The sequence below is a fragment of the Lepidochelys kempii genome, chromosome 2, assembly GCF_965140265.1.
Source record: "Lepidochelys kempii isolate rLepKem1 chromosome 2, rLepKem1.hap2, whole genome shotgun sequence".
NCBI lineage: Eukaryota > Metazoa > Chordata > Testudines > Cheloniidae > Lepidochelys > Lepidochelys kempii.
The window spans coordinates 254,847,329-254,870,466 of record NC_133257.1 but is presented as its reverse complement, the minus strand read 5'-3'; the positions used below and the strand labels follow the sequence as shown (position 1 = coordinate 254,870,466).

General features: G+C 43.0%; 1 protein-coding gene across 8 annotated transcripts in view; it reads right to left on the bottom strand.

Annotated features, from left to right (window-relative positions):
* Positions 1-23,138, bottom strand: part of PRKAG2 (protein kinase AMP-activated non-catalytic subunit gamma 2) — a 386,863-nt gene that overhangs the window by 319,607 nt on the left and 44,118 nt on the right. The gene's annotated exons all lie outside the window — the stretch shown is intronic.

Below are 23,138 nucleotides of genomic sequence, written 5' to 3'. Positions count from 1 at the left end.
AATCCCATGAACAACTGAATACCAGCTTTTGGAGGCTGTATACAGAAATCCTTGGGCAATGCTCAGCAATTTATAGTATACTCTTTAGAACTTCATAACACTTCTTTTCCTTCTTCAACTTCTATTATTCTAAGTAAACTTTACAAGCTGACTGGAATCCAGCAGTTAGAGCAGAAGACTGGGAGTCAGGATACCTGGGTTCTAATCCCAAACTCTACTAATGACTTCTTGTGTGACTTTGGGCAAAACCATTTGAACACTGTGTCTCAACTTCCCAGGTCCCACAATCTGCTTCTAACAGGTTTATCAACAAGAATACCTTTTCCACAGCAAACTGTGCAGTCACCTCTAGAGCAGAATGCAGCAGCTGCATAACAGAACACAGCAACAGCAGCTTAGGACAGAAAGTGAAGACACCAACATTTATTTGTTTTTACTTATGCTAAAAAAGGAACCAACAAGAAGTGTGTCATTCATCACTCTGACCACCCTTCGTATGCTGGATACTGTTCTCTTTCATCCATGTTTTTGTCTTTTTAGACTGTAAGCTCTCAGAAAGACACAGTATCTTTCTACAGGATTATACACTAAGTACCAAGCACATTCTGAGTACTATTACATTATTTATTTTGCAGTATCCAACTAAAATTAAAGGAAGAATTTTAGGTAGTCAGAATACAAAGACCTAAGATGGAATCTGGCTAAAAGACCAAGAGCAAGCCTTGATGATAGTACCATATGATCTTTAATAAGCACTAGTGATCAAGGGCTGTACAAATTACCCCACAATCTCCCAACGCTTAATAGCAGTTACTCCCTCTGGATATTTACAGAACGTCTCTCTCTGTCAGGGATGACTTATCCCTTGAGCTCAAAAAAATATTTCTGATGAAATAATTTTATGCCTTTGGAATGCACCAAGTGTCAGGTATTTGGGTGGGAGAACCAAAGAAGTTTCTCCCCTCGAAAGTTCAAGATATCCCTGGAACTTATCTGTCAAGGTTCCTTCCCCACTCTGAGCTCTAGGGTACAGATGTGGGGACCTGCATGAAAGACCCCCTAAGCTTATTCTTACCAGCTTAGGTTAAAAAACTTCCTCAAGGTACAGACTTTGCCTTGTCCTTGAACCCTATGCTGCCACCACCAAGCACATTAAAGAACAGTGAAAGAGCCCTCTTGGAGACGTATTCCCCCCAAAATATCCCCCCAAGCCCTACACTCCCTTTCCTGAGGAAGGCTTGATAAAAATCCTCACCAATTTGCATAGGTGAACACAGACCCAAACCCTTGGATCTTAAGACCAATGAAAAAGCAATCAGGATCTTAAAAGAAGAATTTTAATTAAAGAGAAGATAAAAGAATCACCTCTGTAAAATCAGGATGGTAAATACCTTACAGGATAATCAGATTCAAAACACAGAATCCCTCTAAGCAAAACCTTAAGTTACAAAAAGACACAAAAACGGGAATATACATTCCATTCAGCACAACTTATTTTATCAGCCATTTAAACAAAACAGAATCTAACGCGTATCTAACTAGATTGCTTATTAACATTTTACAGGAGTTCTGAAGAGCATTCCTGATCTGTTCCCGGCACAAGCATCACACAGACAGACAGACCCTTTTTTTCCCCCCCACCCCATCCAGCTTTGAAAGTAACTTGTCTCCTCATTGGTCATTTTGGTCAGGTGCCAGCGAGGTTATCTTAGCTTCTTAACCCTTTACAGGTGAAAGGGTTTTGCCTCTGGCCAGGAGGGATTTTATAGTTCTGTATACAGAAAGGTGGTTACCCTTCCCTTTATATTTATGACATTACCCTATTCCCATTTAAAAAAACACAAGTTGAACTCTCTGCTATGCTATCAACATACCTGGTATACTATTCAGCAACAGAGAATAAACATTTCCAGCGAAGTGCAGCTTAATGTATCTGTTTCCACAGTCCTGCTGCCTCTTGCTGAGGAAAAGCATTTTTGCTTAAATTTGAAAACAAATGAATATATGTCCCAGTCCTTCAGCCTTCCTCTCTGCAAGCACCTGGGATAACGGAAGTATTCATACACCAAGGGAGTCTATTTCTTTGGGAACCCCTTGTTGAACTATTGTTAGCACGTAAGTGTGACAAACTAGTGAGATCTGAGTGAAATGGTATCCTCTTTCATAACATTATTCTTTGGATGATTTACTCTTTAGGTTGGAACCTGATTATAGTCTCTTAGGGTTGTCAACACAGAGCACAGAAAATAAAATATTAGCATTTTAGCACTCAGGTTTGACCATAATTATCAGTGCACTGATATGTTATGTACATGCACTATTTTTGGAGAGAGAAAGACAGACAACATTAAACTGAACGCATCAACAAAACCTTGAAATGCTATTTAGAAGTTAGAGTTTGGAGCCACATTTTTAAAGCAATGATAACATCTAAGCAGCATTAGTTTTAGAGCTCTTTTGGTTTGTTTTTACTCTTTAGGAGGCAAGAGGTAATCTAAGCCCACAAATTCTCCTTCCTTTTCAGCCTTTATTTGTCTATATTCTTTTTCAGCTGTTAACTCTCAGAGTTGAGAATACTTCACAGAAGGAAGAAACATTGGACTAGGACTGCTGCTCTCATGCTTTAAGTTACTGAGGTGCATAAGCACCTAGCTGATTCTGGGCCACAATTAATAACTATCCTCCCTCCCTCCCCTGAGGAATTCATTAACTCTCCCATCTAAGTACAGCCCCAGTTCCCCTTGTGCAATCTGAAAATAGCACAATACAAGGCAATATGGCCTCTGGCTAAAGAGTGCTGTGTGTTGGCATTTAACTGCTTGCATGTTTTGCAATGGCATTACCAATCCGCTCTCAAGTCCTCCAAGTGTAGAATTTCCTTCACCAAAAGCCCAGTCCAACAACCATGGAAGTCAATGGAACTTCAATTGGCACCAGATTAGGCCCAAAGCCGGGTCCAAAATGAAAGCCAGCCCAGCGAGGGTTCTGACAATCCCCACAGCCCTTATTTGTCTGCCTACAGTCACTTAGGCTGTGATCTCCTGAGACAGGGCTGATCTAGGTGACTATTTAAATAGGAGATCATCCAGGAGAACAGACCACAAGTGCCACTGCTGATTCGGTAGGTGGCACTCTTCTTGCTGAGTCACTTTCTGGCCGCACCTTTCTTTTAACAGAAACAGGCTCGCTGCCATGGTTTGAGCTACTACTCCCAATCAGAGGAGAGCAGCCATATTCCTTCAGAGAACATGTATGGGAGCATTGAGAGACAAGAAGTTAATTCAGTTTACAAGTCTATTCAGTCTCTGGCCTCTCTGCCAAGACTGCCAGTCCTAACTCTTGTGGTGATTGCTGTCACATGGATACCTGCTGACTGGAAACTGGACTGAGACCAGCAACTCATTTCACATAAAATAAAAAGCAGACATGTGACAGTGGTTCAGAGACATATGCTCAAGTCACACAAATCAAGGCAGGTGAATAGCAACATCCTCAATGGCCACTAGATACTTTAAACACAGATCTTTAAAAAGTTCAAATTGTTGTTCTAAGAATCAAACACCCGTTCAGCTTTTTTCTTGAGATGTAACAAACAGCAATCAGCTGCTCAATTAAGTTTTCATGGCAGGCTAATCATTTTTCCCCTCACAAAAGGATGGAGTTGGCAGGACAATTGAGAGCAGACTACAGTGAACTTGCCTATTAGAATTCAAAGCATCCAATGCCGTGTTTTGCTTTCTTTTCTCAGCTTTAATTTAATCACTAAGGGCTTGATCCTGCTTTGTGAAGTGCTGAGCTCCCTCAACACCAAAATGGGCCAGAGATCTGAATACCTTGATAGACCAGCTCCTAAATGATAAACTGAATATGATGCTTCAGTACAGCCTCAATGCTCTAAATTATATATTATATGAACATCTTAAAATATTCATTACGGGTTGGATTTTCTGAACACTTCAAGGAGCTCAGAGCATAAGTGTGACTAAAAGACTTTCCATGGGACTTGTGCTTCCATCTCCTTTGAGTGTTTTTCAAAATCTCATCCTAATTCAATTCATAATATTTAATAAAATACTGCTGTGCGTACAAAATCAATATACTGCCCATTCCTTGGTGGCATTTACCATGACAGATACAGGTATCCACTGTTTTCTCAAGCGCTACACACGGAGACATGGTCAAACAAACTGTTCTGGAAGGACAATTGCAAGGTGAGATTTCTTTCTGAAATCAGGCCAAAGTTCATTCAGCCTACCTTGATTTTTCTCCCTGTTAGTTAGATCAGGGGTTCTCAAACTGGGGGTTGGGACCCCTCAGGGGGTCACAAGGTTATTACATGCGGGGTCACGAGGTGTCAACCTCCACCCTAAAACCCCGCTTTGCCTCCAGCATTTATAACAGTGTTAAAGATATAAATTAAAAACACTTTTTATAAGGCGGGGTCGCACTCAGAGACTTGTTATGTGAAAGGGGTCACCAGTAAAAAAGTTTGAGAGCCACTGAGTTAGATGCACCACCTGAAGCACCAAGAGGCACTACAATTAACTGCAAATCCCTCTTCAATTTGTGAAGACCAGGGAAGGGGTCAGAACCACAGCTAAAAACTTGGGGATGGAGAAGAGGATAAGCACTGAATTGCTTCATAGTACCCTAAACTTCGACAATTTCAATTTCAATTTCAACACAACAGTAGACAAGGCAGGCTCAAGATAAAACTAAATTAATAAAATAAAATTCTTACTTTCTTTTTCTGCTAATTTAGTTAGATGTGTGTTTTGAAGATACATTTAAATAGGACCTTATTCCTTTTCTTTCTTGAAAAGGAAGAAAAACACAAACCAACCTTTGACTAGACAACTCCTTCCATAAAATGAGAAAATCTGTCAATCCCATCCACTTTTCTATATCTCAAGCCTCATTACTGGGTATTGGGGATAGGCATGACATTGACAATCTGCTAATACCAAATAATACCAGTATTTTCCAGTGTTTATATGTCAGCTTTTATGCTAAAGGATACCAAAAGTGCTCTGCAAGGTGTATTTATTTATACAGAAGTCCATTCCCTAGCCACAGAAGTATAGCTGCCTCGGATGTGAAACATGACAACTATTTTTATACAATGGTAAGCAAAGGTGCTGTAACTCTCCTATAAACACACTTCTAGTAGCACATCCCATAACCAATGAACTCCTCTGAATTGGTGCCACATCCCTACAGAAAAACCCTGAAGCAATCCTTACTTCCTTCTCATTAACTTGTGGCCTACCATTTCCATCCATCATCCTCCCAAAACCTGCTTTGCCACCGACCTAGTTAAATCATAGCCTCTATTCATCTGTATTCTACTCACCTGTGCATCATGTCCGTACACCACTAAACAGATGCGCTATCTCCATAGTGGTAATTAACAAGGTAGAAAGAAAATATGCAGCCTCATTATAACAACCTTATCATATAGGAGAGAAGTGCCAGAGACTCCATGAAGTCCACCAGGGACTCGGTTACTGTCAATGATTTTACATTGAAGATGCTCACTAGTACAGTGAAGAGTAGCAGTATAAAAATTAAAGAAGCAGAAAGAAAAAGCTAACTAGCTACTGGCTTATTATGCACTTCAATAACTGTTTCGAACAGAAAGCAAGGAAGACAAATTATTTTGGTATTTAAGGTAACTGTACAAGTCATCAGTTTACAGTAGACAGCTGATTTCAGAGGAACAGAGAGAGAGTTGCATCTCAACTTGGTCTATTAATTCTACTGATCCTGATGCTGTCATTTTTGCAATTAACCAGCCTCCCAGTATAAAAGAAATTTTTAAAAACCTGGTTGCAGCTGCTCACTTCTGGCCTGATTTTCCATGCTGCTGAGTACTCACAACTCCCACTGAAATCACTGACAGCTGACAGCATTCAGGGCCTCTGAAAATCAGAGCTCTTGTCAAGAGGTCAAAGAACAATAACTTAGTCCTACAGAGATCATAGAATATCAGGGTTGGAAGGGACCTCAGGAGGTCATCTAGTCCAACCCCCTGCTCAAAGCAGGACCAATCCCCAAGATGAAGAGTAAGAAAATCAATGTTCATCCTCCATGAATTAAGATGCAGATGATCAATACCAGTGGCTCATCTGCTCCCTCTAGAATTTTAAAAGTGAGATAGTAGGAAAAAGGCCAGGATGTGGAATAGGATCCTGAACATCCTCAATGCAGGAGATGCATTGGAAAGTCTAGCAGGTCTTTTTCATTTCTAATGCCTATAAATATACTAAGGTTACAGTGAAGTCACTGAAAGCTGAACGAGGTCTCTTATTAAAGGTGGACCTGATAACTATGTCTACAGTTAAGATTCCCTGACCCTACCTATCATGAGACCCTGTTTTCAATTGCTCAGAACTTTGCCAAGTTTTAACCATTCAGGCTGAATCTTTCCAAGCTCGTTGTCGGTCTTCAGCTGAATTTTATTTATTTAAATTTCAGCTAAAATAGTTAAGCCACTTCCAAGAACAAAATTAGAGAAAAATACATTGTTTTGCCCATGTTTTTTTTTTTTTTTTTAAAAATAGTCTTACAACCATTTCATTGAGAAGCCCTACAGCCTCCATATTTTGAAGCAAGTGCTTGAAATTTGGCAGAAGCATCACTCTGGTGTGAGGGATATACCTTTTGTCATTCCTTTGAAAATTCTTCCAAATATAGCCACAATCCACACATGCTCAGTGGACGCTTGTTATAGTTTGGCAGCTGAATTCTCCAAAGATTTTTGTCTCCATTGAGCATGCTCTACCCCACGGCTTCACGGTCCGAGCAGAAGATTCCCTGCAACTGCACCTTCCAGGGGCCACTGTGGTGCCAGATACAGGAACTGAGATCAGAAAGCCTATTTCTCCTTCACTCTCAATGCTTCCCTTGCTAGTGCCCAGCTAGAGAGGAAGAGGAGGAGGGTGCAGCCTGACTGGAATGTAGAGGGATGAGAAATAGGGTAGAGAGTACTGTAGAAGCCAGAGAGTGGAAAGGAGCAGAGGGGGAGAGGAGGCAGAAGCCAGAGAATGGGGACAAGCAGAAGGGGCAGGACCCAAGGGACAGCTGGGGAGAGGGCAGGCAGTGGGGGCGGGGCGGACAGAATAGAGAAAGAAGAAGGAGGCAGGAGCCAGGAGATGTGTCGATAATAGAAGCAGTGGGGGGAGGAGCTGGAGGGTGGGGGGAGGATGGATAGACGGGAAAGCAGGACAGGACCATGGGCTGGGGAGGGCGAAAAGACAGGCTGGAGACACAGAAGCAAGAGGTCTATAACCATAACCACTGGAGCACTCTCCCCTCCAGAATCTGGAGTTGAACTCAGGAGTCTGAGGGAAACATGGGTGCCTCTGAAGGCAGTGTTGCCAAAGATGAGGCCCAGTGCCAGGGAAGCTGCTGATGGAGGTGCCCCCAGTATCAGAAGGGGGATCGGTGTCAACATTATCACCGGTGCTAAAAAGTCTGTGCCATGCTAGTTTTGGCAGCATCAAGCAAAACCTTCATTGGCTCCTGGATGTTGAGCCTCATTATCAACTGAAGGGGGCCCTGCATAAAGTCTTCCCAGGAAGATGGAGCAAGGGAAGCTGAGCAGGCTCTCTAGAGCCAATCAGAGGAGGAGCTTGCCTGGTCTGTGCCAGTGGGATCTCCTGCTCTTCAAGACAGCTCTGATACCAGCGATGAATACTGCTGTGCAGAGCCAAGCAGTGGAGGAATAGCCAAAAGCTTTGACAGAGATGTGATGGGATGTGTACCCCACACAAAACCTAAGTAAAAAGGGCCAATTAACCCTGTGAAAGGCTGCAAATAGCGGAGACTCAGGGCTGATGAAGTGTGACTGATGATGAAGCCCAGCTAGGCAGGGGCAGGCTGAGCAGGTTAAAACCAGGAAGTGGAGAGCAAGAAGGGGGTTGCAGGAAGGAACTCTCCAGTCACTCCCTAGAGAGGATAGCAGTTGGCAAAAGACAAGGAGGAGGTCTAGGGGGAGAATAAACCCTGGGATCCTGCCTTGGACTATAGGTTCTGGCAAGAGCCTGAGAAGGGTGCAATAGCCACAGGGAGCAGAGGAAGCTCCATTGGTAACCCAGGGGCCAGATTTAGATAAGAGAGGTAAGAAGCAACCTAGAGAAACAGCAATGGACTCTGGGATTGTGTAGATCATTATTGTTAGTCAAAGTGTCCCTGCGCTGGAACCCGGTGTAGAAGGCAGGCCCACATTCCTGTACCAGCCACTGGGGAAGTGGCATCATTTGGGCTGTGGAGCGGAAGACTGCCTGAGACAGTTTGTCCAGAGGGACTTTGTTATCCCAGAAGAGGAAACTATAGTGAGCTGGCCAGAGGGTCACGCCACAAAGAGATGCATGTTGAGTTACAAAGAGGGTGTGAACGCGTCCACAGAGAGAGATTGAGAAGGGGCAAGCAACTAAAGAAGAGGGCATCAGACTGTTGAAGAGTTAATCCCCAGTCACAGGAGGGGAAATGGACTGTGTTGGAGGCATGAGCACTGACGAGGTGTTCAAGTCACTTGGCACTGGAGCCAGAAGCCAAAGAGGAGGTGCTGAGACTGGTAAGGAGTTTCCAAAGTGACATGAATTGGTGGAGGAGGAGAATAAAAACTGCTCTTCTTTTTCTCCCTAGGCTCCTTTTGTGGACTGGAATTCTTCCTCTTTTCCTTCCTTTTCCTGAGGTGCAGAAGTTTGTCTCTCAAAGCAGTGATTTTAATGGCAAAAAGGAAGCTAAGTGTGCCTGCAGTCTTAAATGTGTTTTCCTCCTCGTCCAAGGAATGAAGACATGGTAAACTGAATTGGGACACTATGAGAGCCTCTCTCAGGCACACTAGGCTCCAAATGTGTGCATCTGTCTCTGGCAAGATGGCTAAGTGCAGGTTGCACAATTCTTGAACTCCCTACAGGGTTTGGGAATCTGACATAGCCTCAGAAATAACCCAGTGCAATTGGCCCAACTACTCTAACAATGAGACAAAAGGCTAACTAGCTAACAGACATAAGAGAGTTCCATTTAGCTCCCTGCAGCAGTGGCAAAGGAATGCAGGTCGTTGGGGGAGGTGAAACTCCCTTATACAAATATAGCAAGAATGCTACTCAATTCCAGAGTGGACATAGCTTTGTTATACTGTACCATAGCTCAGTGCAAGAGGAACTAGATTCCATAAGTGAAAATGCAGAGGCTTTCAAAGAACAGTATGTTTGTCGTTATTCCACTTTGTCCCTCCACAATGTTCTTGCTGTCCAATGTATTTAAACGGAATTAGAAGGCATGTCTTTTTTCTCTACAAGCCTCCCTAATTTGTAGCTTCCAACATTGGCAGGTACAGCATGCTGTTACCAGGTGTTAAACCCACTGCAGCAGAACAGCTATGAGGCTTTCTTTCCTATGCCAACAAAGCACTTCTGTTGTGGGAAAACTATTCTAGTCCTTTTCTTCAGCTAATTCAATTGCCCAAGGATAGCCTTTGCACTCCTGCCAATTTATTTAAAGGGACACTGAAAAACCCTTTAGTTTTCTTAGCTCCCTATTGTTCAGAAAATCCTCTTGAGAGTTTAGAAACATTTCTCTCTCTTCTGAGTTTGTATTTAGCCAAACAAATATTTTTTCCCCAGGTGGAAAAAAAGCCGATTGTAGAAAAGCAGAGACTTCCAAATGACCCCATACCGGGTTTTTTAAATTATGAAAGGGAATGAAAAAGACAATTGAAAGATTAATAACATTAGGAAACAAAGAATAAATACTGCAGGATGAATATACATCAGCTGAGAGAGTATTAAGTAATTCAGGGCCTGACTGTGCTATAAGCCTTACCATAGTGGGTACTGTTTATCATAAGTCTTGTTCTTACCTGTGTGTGAGACAACAAACTGAGTTGGTTTAGCCATGGTACAGAGCCATGGTGCAGCACCAGCCTTTATAAACAGTGGACATGAACATGGCTTTATCTGGTTATGATGCAGTGCGGCACTATCAGACATCACTAAACTGTATAAACCTTTCAGACCACTCCCTGTTACTAAAACATAGTATACCTTTTCTAGGGTCAATCTAGCAGGTTAATTTTAGCAATGACACCCAGATCTGCCTCTACCCCATGCCTTTCCTCCTCTGTTCATTCTCATATCTCTGTCCTTCTGACATCTCATCCTGGGCAACTCAAAAACAACATAACAAAACCTGAACTTCGTAACTTTACCCTCCTCCAAAGTGTGTGTGTGTGTGTGTCTCTCTCTCTCTCTATTAATTAGCCTTCAGTTCCACCCTCACTCAGGCTCACAATCTCAGTATCATTTTGTCTAGGTTCTTACATAGGGCTTGTTGCCATGGTCTCTATGTGCCTCTTAAAATTACGTACATGTAAAGATATATTTCTGGGGCTGTCTCTGGTCAGCAGGGGCTACACTTTGGTGTTTGAGGGTTGTTTTTCGTTTGTTTTTTTCTGCCTTTTTGGCGTTATGGGATGGCCAGGTTGAAAAAGAGGATTTAGCATTTTGTTGTCAAGGTGCTAAGGTTCAGGATGATTTTGAAAGCTTCAGGAATAAATGCTACAGTCATGGGAAAACCGTCTCCTGTCACATCCCCCACTGCCCCCCAGTTTTACCCCAGACGCTGACTGTGCCAGTAGCACATCACAAGATATGTGGCTCACCCAGGTTGAGGCAGTCACCCCAAACACCTTAGGCCAGTTCCATGAAGAGCTTTGAAGATATGAGCCAAAACCTTGAATCTGACCCAATATTTAACAGGGAGCTAGTGAAAAGATCAGAGAAGTGGGGTGATGTACTCCCTGCAGCTCATGTTATTAACCAGGCGGGGAGTTGTGTTCTGAACCAGTAAGAAATACCCCACTAAGAGAAGAACAGGAGAGACCAAGGTGAGCAGCCCAGAGGAATAATGACCAAGATCAAAAAGCTTTGGGAGCATGGACAAGGGGTCCAAGTTTATATATGAGTCCACTCCACGGCCAAGACTGTCCTTTCTACTAGCAAAATGGGTCTCTGGGGACTGTCTGCACAACCACAATATAAATAAATAAATAAATGGTAATAACAGAGCATTGGATCAGCACTATATATAAAGAATATATATTGGCTTGGATAGTACTTGTAACTTCCTTGAGAAGTGAATACAATTAGCCTGCTGGTAGAGTTTATCACCATTAAAAATCTGCATTTGATCAGCCTTGTCCTCTCCCTGAGAACTACATGTTAGGACTCCACAGGGTGTATTATGAGCACTCCTGATTTAGGAGGAGTTCTGTCCAGGACTTCAAGTGAGGAGGAGGGGAGCAATAACTACGGAGTGCCAGATCCTGCTCTTCTTGAAGTTTTTCCTTGTGTGCACTAACAGAAAACTAATCCAGCTTGTTGCACTGGTTCTGTACATAGATATAGCCTCACACACCTCTTTAGTGACTCTGTAGTAAACCAAAAGATCAAATGTACTCAGAAAGGCACAAATCCAATATTTGCTAGAATGTACATATAGCAATAACTGTATAAAAAAGTAAGACATAAGACTGAGAAAAAAAGGGGGGGGCAAAATTCCTTGCCTCTCAGATGCTACTTAATTCAAACGTACTAAAAAGAAAGAATGTACTGGTAAATGTCCAACATACATAAAACAAAAAACAAGAAAACAGATCCTACCATCTATATCCACCAGGTCAATCCAAGCTGAAAGCTATGCTTTGTGCTCCTGAGTGATTCTTTATAGGTCCATCACTGTTATCATCATGGGCCAGAGTGAAAGAGTGAATGATTTAGATAGGCACTAACCAATAAGAAAAGACATTTTATAAGATCTATAGAAGGAAGAGACAATACAAATATTAAACTTCCTTTCATTTGCCTAGGCAGAACCCCTGTAAGAATACAGAAAATAGTAAACTGGGGGATGGGGGAGAGGGGAGGACAGGTAATCTGGCTATCACTGACTATATTTTATGTATGTGGGGGATGGATTGAGTTTCTCCCAATTAGCTGGTACAGCACAAATGAACTGGAAAATAAAAACCATGTTCAAAGACATCAGTAGCTTAATTAATGGGATTTGTAGTTTAAAATGTAAAGATGAAAGAGCAGGATAATGGAGTGTGTACCATTAGAGTTTTGAAAACATACGTTATTTTATCTTAGTAGACAGCCCATCTTGGTCAATTAAGAAGCCATGCTGGCAGTTTGCCAAGAATCTGAGGAGCACACCTCTGCATGGCCTTCCTAAATGTACAGTATTGTGATAATGCTGCTCGCAACCAATGCAGAAGATCACTGGGGAGCAGTCTCCACAGGCTGCATCTCCACATCTGAGTGGCTCCCTTTCCTTTGAGTCTGTACTGAATCAGTACCCCAGCATGGAGTGAGGTCAGGATGGCAGAACCAAGCAGGGAGCTTGTGCCCCCACAATGGAAATACTGCAGCGGTTGATCCCTGTTTCTACCCCGGTGCATCTTCCCTGTAAACTACACACATGTTCTGTGCATATCACCAACCATGCTACTTATGATGGGCAGGGCTCCATGGCTGCTGGGGGCAGAGGCAAGAGTGCGACTAGAGGGGCGGGAACAGCTGCCACAGCAACCAATCCCATGAGAGGGAGCAAGGAGGAACCGGGGTGATTGGGCTGGGACCAGAAGCCGCTATCCCCACCAAAAGGAACCCCTTGACCCGCATTCCAAGCAAGCTTCCACCGCCTCTGGGTGAGGTGGTCACATGCTTTTGAGCTGTTGTCTTTTGGATCAGATATAAAAATGGGGTCATGACCACTTGTGACCATTAAAGATCCCACAACACTTGATGTAAAAATATGGATCTTATTATCAGTGTAATGGCCAAATCTAACCCAAGTAAACAAACAACTTCTGCCATCCCTAAATCTCCCTGCAGCTTCAAATAGATATGTTATTCCTCTTCACTGTCTGTCTGTAATAGAGCCGGACTCACCCAGCGGTGCCTCCTGCTGGTTGTCCTTGGGAATTAGCTCATCAGCCTCTGGAGTGCCCTCTGGCGTCTGGTGATCCACCTTAACGCCAGCCCCAGTCCCTCTCTGGACCCGGTGCCTCCTTCCACTTGGGTGCTGCCCCCTGGCAGCAAACCCCAACAATCCCTGAGGGTCTCCCCTCCCCAGGGAACCCCCACCCACTACCCGTACCTCGCCTCAGTCTTGGCTACTGCCAGTCATTGCTTAGCCCCGCTCCCCAGGGCGGACTGCAGTGTATCAGCCATTCATCACAGGCAATGGGGTTTGGACCTACTGCCTCTGTCTACCCATGGGCTGCCCCCTTGCAATCCCAGTACCTAATAGGCCTTAATCTAGGCCTCGCAGCTGGGGGTTTCCAGGCCAGAGCTCCCCTGCTCCCCTGGCCTTTCCCCCTCAGCCCTGCCCCAATCTAGGTACTCCCTCAGGTCCCTGCAGCCAGGCCCTTCCCTCTCTGAACGCAGAGAGAGACTGGCTAAGCTTCAGCCAGCCCCTTTATAGGCCCAGCTGCGGCCACTTCCCCAATCAGCCTAGCTTCTCTTGCCCTCAGCCCTGGCTCTCTCCCAGGGCTGGCTTTTAAGCCCCACAGGGCAGGAGCAGGTAACCACCCCGTTACACTGTCCTATCTGTAAAGTATCGGGGGTAGCCGTAAAGTGAGCTGTAGCTCACGAAAGCATATGCTCAAATAAATTTGTTAGTCTCTAAGGTGCCACAAGTACTCCTTTCTTTTTCCGTGTTAGTCTGTATCCACAAAAACAACAAGGAGTCCGGTGGCACCTTAAAGACTAACAAATTTATTTAAGCATAAGCTTTCGTGGGTAAAAACCTCACTTCTTCAGAGGTTTTTACCCACGAAAGCTTATGTTCAAATAAATCTGTTAGTCTTTAAGGTGCCACCAGACTCCTTGTTGTTTTTGTCCTATCTGTATCAACTCTTAAACATTGCTAAATTCAAGTCTAGAGATTTCAGAATTTCAGCAGTAGGTGAAATGACCCCTCTTCTAACTCCGAAGGTGCTGAAAAGCCTAATTATGTAAATGTTCATAGAGGACTTGGAGATTATTGTATTGAATAGAAACATTTTATCCTTGCTTACCTGAAAATCTCCATTCTTCTTTGTGTGAAGGTCCATAGACCCACTGCAGTGGGTACTTCAGTCTGTTTGTAGTCTGGTGGCATAACTAGAGCGGTCAGTCACTGAAAGCAGGGGAATGCCCCATCTCCTCAATTTTCCTCCACTTGAGACTACTTCCACAGCCAGGATCATTCCATTCTGCTTTCCTAAATTACAGATTGCATTAACTATATTTTGAGGAAAAAGCATAACTCTTCTAATGCAGGGCATGCGGGCCATTTCTCCAAGCTAACAAAACCTGAATCTTTGGATGTCAATTCCCATCTCTATTCTGGATGACCTACTTGTCTCCAGTGTGGATCAGATCTGTGGACTTGATTCTCGTGTGGAGACTCACGGACTGGACCGTGAGCGGAAACTCCACTCTACCCACAGAGCTGGCTGAGCTCCCCAACAAGACACTCAAGGAGTGAAGCAGGAGACACAGCAGACCTTTTGCCTCTGGCTTTCTCAGCCCAGTTCTCTCCCAGAAGTCTGCAGCGGCACTAGCCATTGCAAATGCCTCAGAGAGGGAAGCAGAGCTGAGGGGACAATCTCCCCAAAAGACAAATGCAGCCTCAGCACACAGCTGGGGACTAGACAGACAATTTTTTTAACCAAATTGTTAGTCAGAAATTTGAAACAAACGCTGGAATTTTCCTCAGAAAATCTCTGGAGCATGGAGACCTCAGGGAGCAAGGTATTATCATACTGCCAGTGACTGACAAGTCTGGTTCTGTCCCCACACTGCAAAGAGGCTGAAGTACCCACTGTAATGGATCTGTAGACCTTAGAACAAAGAAGAAAGTGCTACAGAAGTGAAAAGAATTAAAGACCTAACAGCAAAGGTTAGGACAGGTCCAAGCCACATTTTCATAGAATCATAGACTTTAAGGTCAGAAGGGACCATTATGACCATCTAGTCTGACCACCTGCACAACGCAGGCCACGGAATCTCACCCACCCACTCCTGTAACAAATCCCTAACTTATGTCTGAGCTACTGAAGTCCTAAAATCATGATTTAAATAAATTAAAAAAGAAATTTTAGGACTCTGAGGGCAGTATCTGACTCACAAGTTGTTCTTTCAGTATCTTCAGGCTAAAAGATTCTTACTATATAATTTGTATTTGTTAATCACTGCAGATTTCTCTGGTTAAGCCAATAGCACCACTCAGACAATGACTTTCACGGAATCAAGCTTGAGATCAATGTTCAAATAAGTACTAGGTTGGGTTAATATGCACTGGTGTTCACAATAACAATATTTAGAATATAGAGAGTTTTTCATTTTCAGTGAGATTTACAAACATTATTTAATTAATCATCACAAAAGCCCTGTGAGGTAAGTAAGTATAAATTATGATTCCCATTTTACAAATGGGAAAATTGAGACAGGATAAGCAACACAAGCAGAGCCACTGGGTTAACCAGTGTCAGTGCTGAGATTAGAACTAATGAGTTTCCAATTTCCAATCCTGTGCTCAAATCACTTTTCCACATCTCTCTCTCAATTGTACCTAGGGAACATGTCTCACAGAATCAGCCATAGAAACAGAATGGGATTCCTTCCTGCCAGGTGCCGCCCGCCCGGTGTCAGTGTTATCTACTAAAGTTTTTAAGGTTTCAGAGTAGCAGCTGTGTTAGTCTGTATTTGCAAAAAGAAAAGGAGAACTAGTGCCACCTTAGAGACTAACCAATTTATTTGAGCATAAGCTTTCGTGAGCTGTAGCTCACGAAAGCTTATGCTCAAATAAATTGGTTAGTCTCTAAGGTGCTACTAGTACTCCTTTTCTTTAAGTTTTTAAAGAAGACAAGGGAATACCTGCTAATAAAAAGGCACAGCAGTAAGATGAATTACATGGCTGACTCTCCTGGCAAAGAAGTCCTATTAACATTAACAAGAGCTATGGGACCTATGTGCAGAGAAAGAAGATTAGAGCCCTAAATCCAATCTGTGTCATTTTTATTGCAACCCTTGTTCCACTTCAGTAATTTCTTTACTGACTCCACAGACACTGTCACTCAAAGACACATATTTATCTGTGCTTTACAAGTTCTTCTTCGTTGTATTTATTGGTGAATTTTAAAAAATGGAAAAAGAAAAGGAGTACTTGTGGCACCTTAGAGACTAACCAATTTATTTGAGCATGAGCTTTCGTGAGCTACAGCTCACTTCATCAGATGTTTACCGTGGAAACTGCAGCAGACTTTATATACACACAGAAATCATGAAACAATACCTCCTCCCACCCCACTGTCCTGCTGGTAATAGCTTATCTAAAGTGATCAACAGGTGGGACATTTCCAGCACAAATCCAGGTTTTCTCACCCTCCACCCCCCCACACAAATTCACTCTCCTGCTGGTGCTAGCCCATCCAAAGTGACAACTCTTTACATAATCAAGTCGGGCTATTTCCTGCATAGATCAAGGTTTTCTCACATCCCCCCCACCCCCATACACACACAAACTCACTCTCCTGCTGGTAATAGCTCATCTAAACTGACCATTCTCCAGGTTTAAATCCAAGTTAAACCAGAACATCTGGGGGGGGGGGTAGGAAAAAACAAGAGGAAACAGGCTACCTTGCATAATGACTTAGCCACTCCCAGTCTCTATTTAAGCCTAAATTAATAGTATCCAATTTGCAAATGAATTCCAATTCAGCAGTTTCTCGCTGGAGTCTGGATTTGAAGTTTTTTTGTTTTAAGATAGCGACCTTCATGTCTGTGATTGCGTGACCAGAGAGATTGAAGTGTTCTCCGACTGGTTTATGAATGTTATAATTCTTGACATCTGATTTGTGTCCATTTATTCTTTTACGTAGAGACTGTCCAGTTTGACCAATGTACATGGCAGAGGGGCATTGCTGGCACATGATGGCATAGATCACATTGGTGGATGTGCAGGTGAACGAGCCTCTGATAGTGTGGCTGATGTTATTAGGCCCTGTGATGGTGTCCCCTGAATAGATATGTGGGCACAATTGGCAACGGGCTTTGTTGCAAGGATAAGTTCCTGGGTTAGTGGTTCTGTTGTGTGGTATGTGGTTGTTGGTGAGTATTTGCTTCAGGTTGCGGGGCTGTCTGTAGGCAAGGACTGGCCTGTCTCCCAAGACTTGTGAGAGTGTTGGGTCATCCTTTAGGATAGGTTGTAGATCCTTAATAATGCGTTGGAGGGGTTTTAGTTGGGGGCTGAAGGTGACGGCTAGTGGCGTTCTGTTATTTTCTTTGTTAGGCCTGTCCTGTAGTAGGTAACTTCTGGGAACTCTTCTGGCTCTATCAATCTGTTTCTTTACTTCTGCAGGTGGGTATTGTAGTTGTAAGAAAGCTTGACAGAGATCTTGTAGGTGTTTGTCTCTGTCTGAGGGGTTGGAGCAAATGCGGTTGTATCGCAGAGCTTGGCTGTAGACGATGGATCGTGTGGTGTGGTCAGGGTGAAAGCTGGAGGCATGCAGGTAGGAATAGCGGTCAGTAGGTTTACGGTATAGGGTGGTGTTTATGTGGCCATTGTTTATTAGCACTGTAGTGTCCAGGAAGTGGATCTCTTGTGTGGACTGGACCAGGCTGAGGTTGGTGGTGGGATGGAAATTGTTGAAATCATGGTGGAATTCCTCAAGGGCTTCTTTTCCATGGGTCCAGATGATGAAGATGCCTAAAGCCCCTACTCTACTTGCGCTATATTGATGACATCTTCATCATCTGGACCCATGGAAAAGAAGCCCTTGAGGAATTCCACCATGATTTCAACAATTTCCATCCCACCACCAACCTCAGCCTGGTCCAGTCCACACAAGAGATCCACTTCCTGGACACTACAGTGCTAATAAACAATGGCCACATAAACACCACCCTATACCGTAAACCTACTGACCGCTATTCCTACCTGCATGCCTCCAGCTTTCACCCTGACCACACCACACGATCCATCGTCTACAGCCAAGCTCTGCGATACAACCGCATTTGCTCCAACCCCTCAGACAGAGACAAACACCTACAAGATCTCTGTCAAGCTTTCTTACAACTACAATACCCACCTGCAGAAGTAAAGAAACAGATTGATAGAGCCAGAAGAGTTCCCAGAAGTTACCTACTACAGGACAGGCCTAACAAAGAAAATAACAGAACGCCACTAGCCGTCACCTTCAGCCCCCAACTAAAACCCCTCCAACGCATTATTAAGGATCTACAACCTATCCTAAAGGATGACCCAACACTCTCACAAGTCTTGGGAGACAGGCCAGTCCTTGCCTACAGACAGCCCCGCAACCTGAAGCAAATACTCACCAACAACCACATACCACACAACAGAACCACTAACCCAGGAACTTATCCTTGCAACAAAGCCCGTTGCCAATTGTGCCCACATATCTATTCAGGGGACACCATCACAGGGCCTAATAACATCAGCCACACTATCAGAGGCTCGTTCACCTGCACATCCACCAATGTGATCTATGCCATCATGTGCCAGCAATGCCCCTCTGCCATGTACATTGGTCAAACTGGACAGTCTCTACGTAAAAGAATAAATGGACACAAATCAGATGTCAAGAATTATAACATTCATAAACCAGTCGGAGAACACTTCAATCTCTCTGGTCACGCAATCACAGACATGAAGGTCGCTATCTTAAAACAAAAAAACTTCAAATCCAGACTCCAGCGAGAAACTGCTGAATTGGAATTCATTTGCAAATTGGATACTATTAATTTAGGCTTAAATAGAGACTGGGAGTGGCTAAGTCATTATGCAAGGTAGCCTGTTTCCTCTTGTTTTTTCCTACCCCCCCCCCCAGATGTTCTGGTTTAACTTGGATTTAAACCTGGAGAATGGTCAGTTTAGATGAGCTATTACCAGCAGGAGAGTGAGTTTGTGTGTGTATGGGGGTGGGGGGGATGTGAGAAAACCTTGATCTATGCAGGAAATAGCCCGACTTGATTATGTAAAGAGTTGTCACTTTGGATGGGCTAGCACCAGCAGGAGAGTGAATTTGTGTGGGGGGGTGGAGGGTGAGAAAACCTGGATTTGTGCTGGAAATGTCCCACCTGTTGATCACTTTAGATAAGCTATTACCAGCAGGACAGTGGGGTGGGAGGAGGTATTGTTTCATGATTTCTGTGTGTATATAAAGTCTGCTGCAGTTTCCACGGTAAACATCTGATGAAGTGAGCTGTAGCTCACGAAAGCTCATGCTCAAATAAATTGGTTAGTCTCTAAGGTGCCACAAGTACTCCTTTTCTTTTTGCGAATACAGACTAACACGGCTGTTCCTCTGAAAAAATGGAAAAGTATCCATTTAGGTAATATCCTTTGGATACAGAACATTATCGCCAACAGAACTACCCTATCAGCAGTACGGCTGCATTTTTAAAAACAGATGAAACACCGGATGTATAACTGTGACCATAAAGAATATATCAAGTTACAGATGCAAAGACAGTAAACAGAATGATATGGAAAGCTCATAATCCGGGGTTGTCTGTTAATCACCCACCGGGATTAGGATGTAATTGCATCCCTCACTTTCTTTGTTCAACATTTCGCAAGTGAACTAATGCATTATGGGAAATTGTTCATCTTCCTCTGAAGCACCAGATTTTAGCTATTTGCAGAGGCAAGGTATCTGGCCAATTCAATTAAAAATATACTTATTAGCATGAAAAGCTAAACAAGCATTAAAAATTAATAGACAGACCCAACCCGTGAGTCTCTCTCAAAGGTAGATATGATCAACCCAAGATAGGGCTAAACGCTGCCACTTATGGTGATTTAGTCCTGAGCGGAGCTGGTCCAAGAGGCAACCATAACAGGACCGCTTGGAAATAGTGACCATAATATCACAACATTTAACATTCCTGTAGTAGGAAGAACACCTCAACAGCCCAACACTGTGGCATTTAATTTCAGAAAGGAGAACTATGCAAAAATGAGGCGGTTAGTTAAACAGAAATTAAAAGGTACAGTGACTAGAGTGAAATCCCTGCAAGCTGCATGGACACTTTTCAAAGACACCATAATAGAGGCCCAACTTACATGTATACCCCGAAATTAAAAAACAGAGTAAAAGAACTAAAAAAGAGCCACCGTGGCTTAACAAACATGTAAAAGAAGCAGTGAGATAAAAAGGCATCTTTTAAAAAATGGAAGTCAAATCCTAGTGAAGTAAATAGAAAGGAGCATAAATGCTGCCAAATTAAGTGTAAAAATGTAATAAGAAAAGCCAAAAAGAAGTTTGACGAACAGCTAGCCAAAACCTCAAAAAATAACAACAAAATGTTTTTTAAGTACATCAGAAGCAGGAAGCCTGCTAAACAACCAGTGGGGCCCCTGGACGATCGAGATACAAAAGGAGCACTTAAAGACAATAAAGTCATTGCGGAGAAACTAAATGAATTCTTTGCTTCAGTCTTCACGGCTGAGGATGTTAGGGAGATTCCCAAACCTGAGCCGTCCTTTGTAGGTGACAATTCTGAGGAATTATCACAGACTGACGTGTCATTAGAGGAAGTTTTGGAATTAATTGATCAACTTAACAGTAACAAGTCACCAGGACCAGATGGCATTCACCCAAGAGTTCTGAAAGAACTCAAATGTGAAATTGTGGAACTATTAACTATGGTTTGTAACCTGTCCTATAAATCAACTTCTATACCCAATGACTGGAAGATAGCTAATGTAACATCAATATTTAAACAGGGCTCTAGAGGGGATCCCAGCAATTTCAGACCGGTAAATCTAATGTCAGTACCAGGCAAATTAGTTGAAATAATAGTAAAGAATAAAATTGTCAGACACATAGAAGAACATAAATTGTTGGGCAAAAGTCAACATGGTTTCTGTAAAGGGAAATCATGTCTTACTAATCTATTAGAGTTCTTTGATGGGGTCAACAAACATGTGGACAAGGGGGATCCGATGGGCATAGTGTATTTAGATTTCCAGAAAGCCTTTGACAAGGTCCCTCACCAAAGGCTCTTATGTAAATTAAGTTGTCATGGGATAAGAGGGAAGATCCTTTCATGGACTGAGAACAGGTTAAAAGACAGGGAAAAAAGGGTAGGAATAAATGGTAAATTTTCAGAATGGAGAGGGGTAACTAGTGGTGTTCCCCTAGGACTAATCCTATTCTACTTATTCATAAAAGATCTGGAGAAAGGGGTAAACAATGAAGTGGCAAAGTTTGCAGACGATACTAAACTGCTCAAGATAGTTAAGACCAAAGCAGACTGTGAAGAACTTCAAAAAGATCTCACAAAACTAAGTGATTGGGCAATAAAATGGCAAATGAAATTTAATGTGGTTGTAATCCCAACTATCCATACAATATGATGGGGGCTAATTTAGCTACAACTAATCAGGAAAGAGACCTTGGAGTCATCATGGCTAGTTCTCTGAAGACGTCCACGCAGTGCGCAGCGGAAGTCAAAAAAGCAACAGGATGTTAGGAATCATTAAAAAAGGGACAGAGAATAAAATGGAGAATATCTTATTGCCCTTATATAAATCCATGGTATGCCCACATCTTGAATACTGCGTTCAGATGTGGTCTCCTCATCTCAAAAAAGATATACTGGCATTAGAAAAGGTTCAGAGAAGGGCAACTAAAATGATTAGGGGTTTGGAACGGGTCCCATATGAGGAGAGATTAAAGAGGTTAGGACTTTTCATCTTGGAAAAGAGGAGACTAAGGGGGGATATGATAGAAATATATAAAATCATGAGTGGCATGGAGAAAGTGAATAAGGAAAAGATATTTACTTGTTCCCATACTATAAGAACTAGGGGCCACCAAATGAAATTAATGGGCAGCAGGTTTAAAACAAATAAAAGGAAGTTCTTCTTCACTCAGCACACAGTCAACCTGTCGAAATTCTTGCCTGAGGAGGTTGTGAAGGCTAGGACTATAACAGGGTTTAAACGAGAACTAGATAAAGTCATGGAGATTAAGTCCATTAATGGTTATTAACCAGGATGGGTAAGGAATGGTGTCCCTAGCCTCTGTTTGTCAGAGGGTGGAGATGGATGGCAGGAGAGAGATCACTTGATCGTTACCTGTTAGGTTCACTCCCTCGGGGGCACCTGGCATTGGCCACTGTCGGCAGACAAGACACTGGGCTGGATGGACCTTTGGTCTGACCCAGTATGGACATTCTTATGTTCTTAGAAGTATTGTTTGTCTGAGAGAAACCATTCCAACTTCTGCTTCCTGTCTGACAAATAGAAGATCTTGGTTTTTTCCTCCCTTCCACTTCCCTCCAGAGTCTCTGGGTCTCTGTCAGAACCCTGAGGATTACTTTCTCAATTGTTTCCTGTTGTACATCTCCGCCCTGGAACCCCTAAGTCACAGTCAACTGTGCAGATGTAAACAAGACTCCCCTTTTAAGACCCTCACTCTCTTTACCCAACTAGCGAGATGAATTGCTGTTTGATCTCCTCCCCACACAGTACTTCTAGCTTTAACCAACACAGACTGGTAGGAACTTCTAAGAATCTGTCCCTCTTTCATATTTCTCCACCACCAGCTTGAGAAGATCAACTTATCCTTTGAAATGCAGATAATCAAGTGCCTAAAACTGAAGACATGACAGATGCAAATCAACACACATCAGACCTACCAGTATCAAACCAGAAAAGAACATTTCAGCTGGCTCAAACTGTATGTGCTGAAATGTTCCCTTGCAATGGCAGAATAAATTTCTTTTCAGAACACCAGTCAGGTCCCCAGATAAAACTCCCAGAGTCCAGTTAAGTTTACATGGGGACCAGTTATTTGCAATCTACAGAAAACAGAAAATAAAAGGTAGTTAAGAGTATACATGTTTAACATAGAATCCCCTATAAGACCATGTAAAATGGCAATATGAACATAAATTTACTACAAAAACGTAGGCACCAATGAGTTTAGGTGCCTACAGGATTCAGTGGGAGTTTTACACATTGCAGTGATCCTGAATCTGGGAGTTTAGTGCCTAACTCCTTTTATTCATCCAGGCCTTTATGCTTTGGGTAGTCCTCTTCTTCTA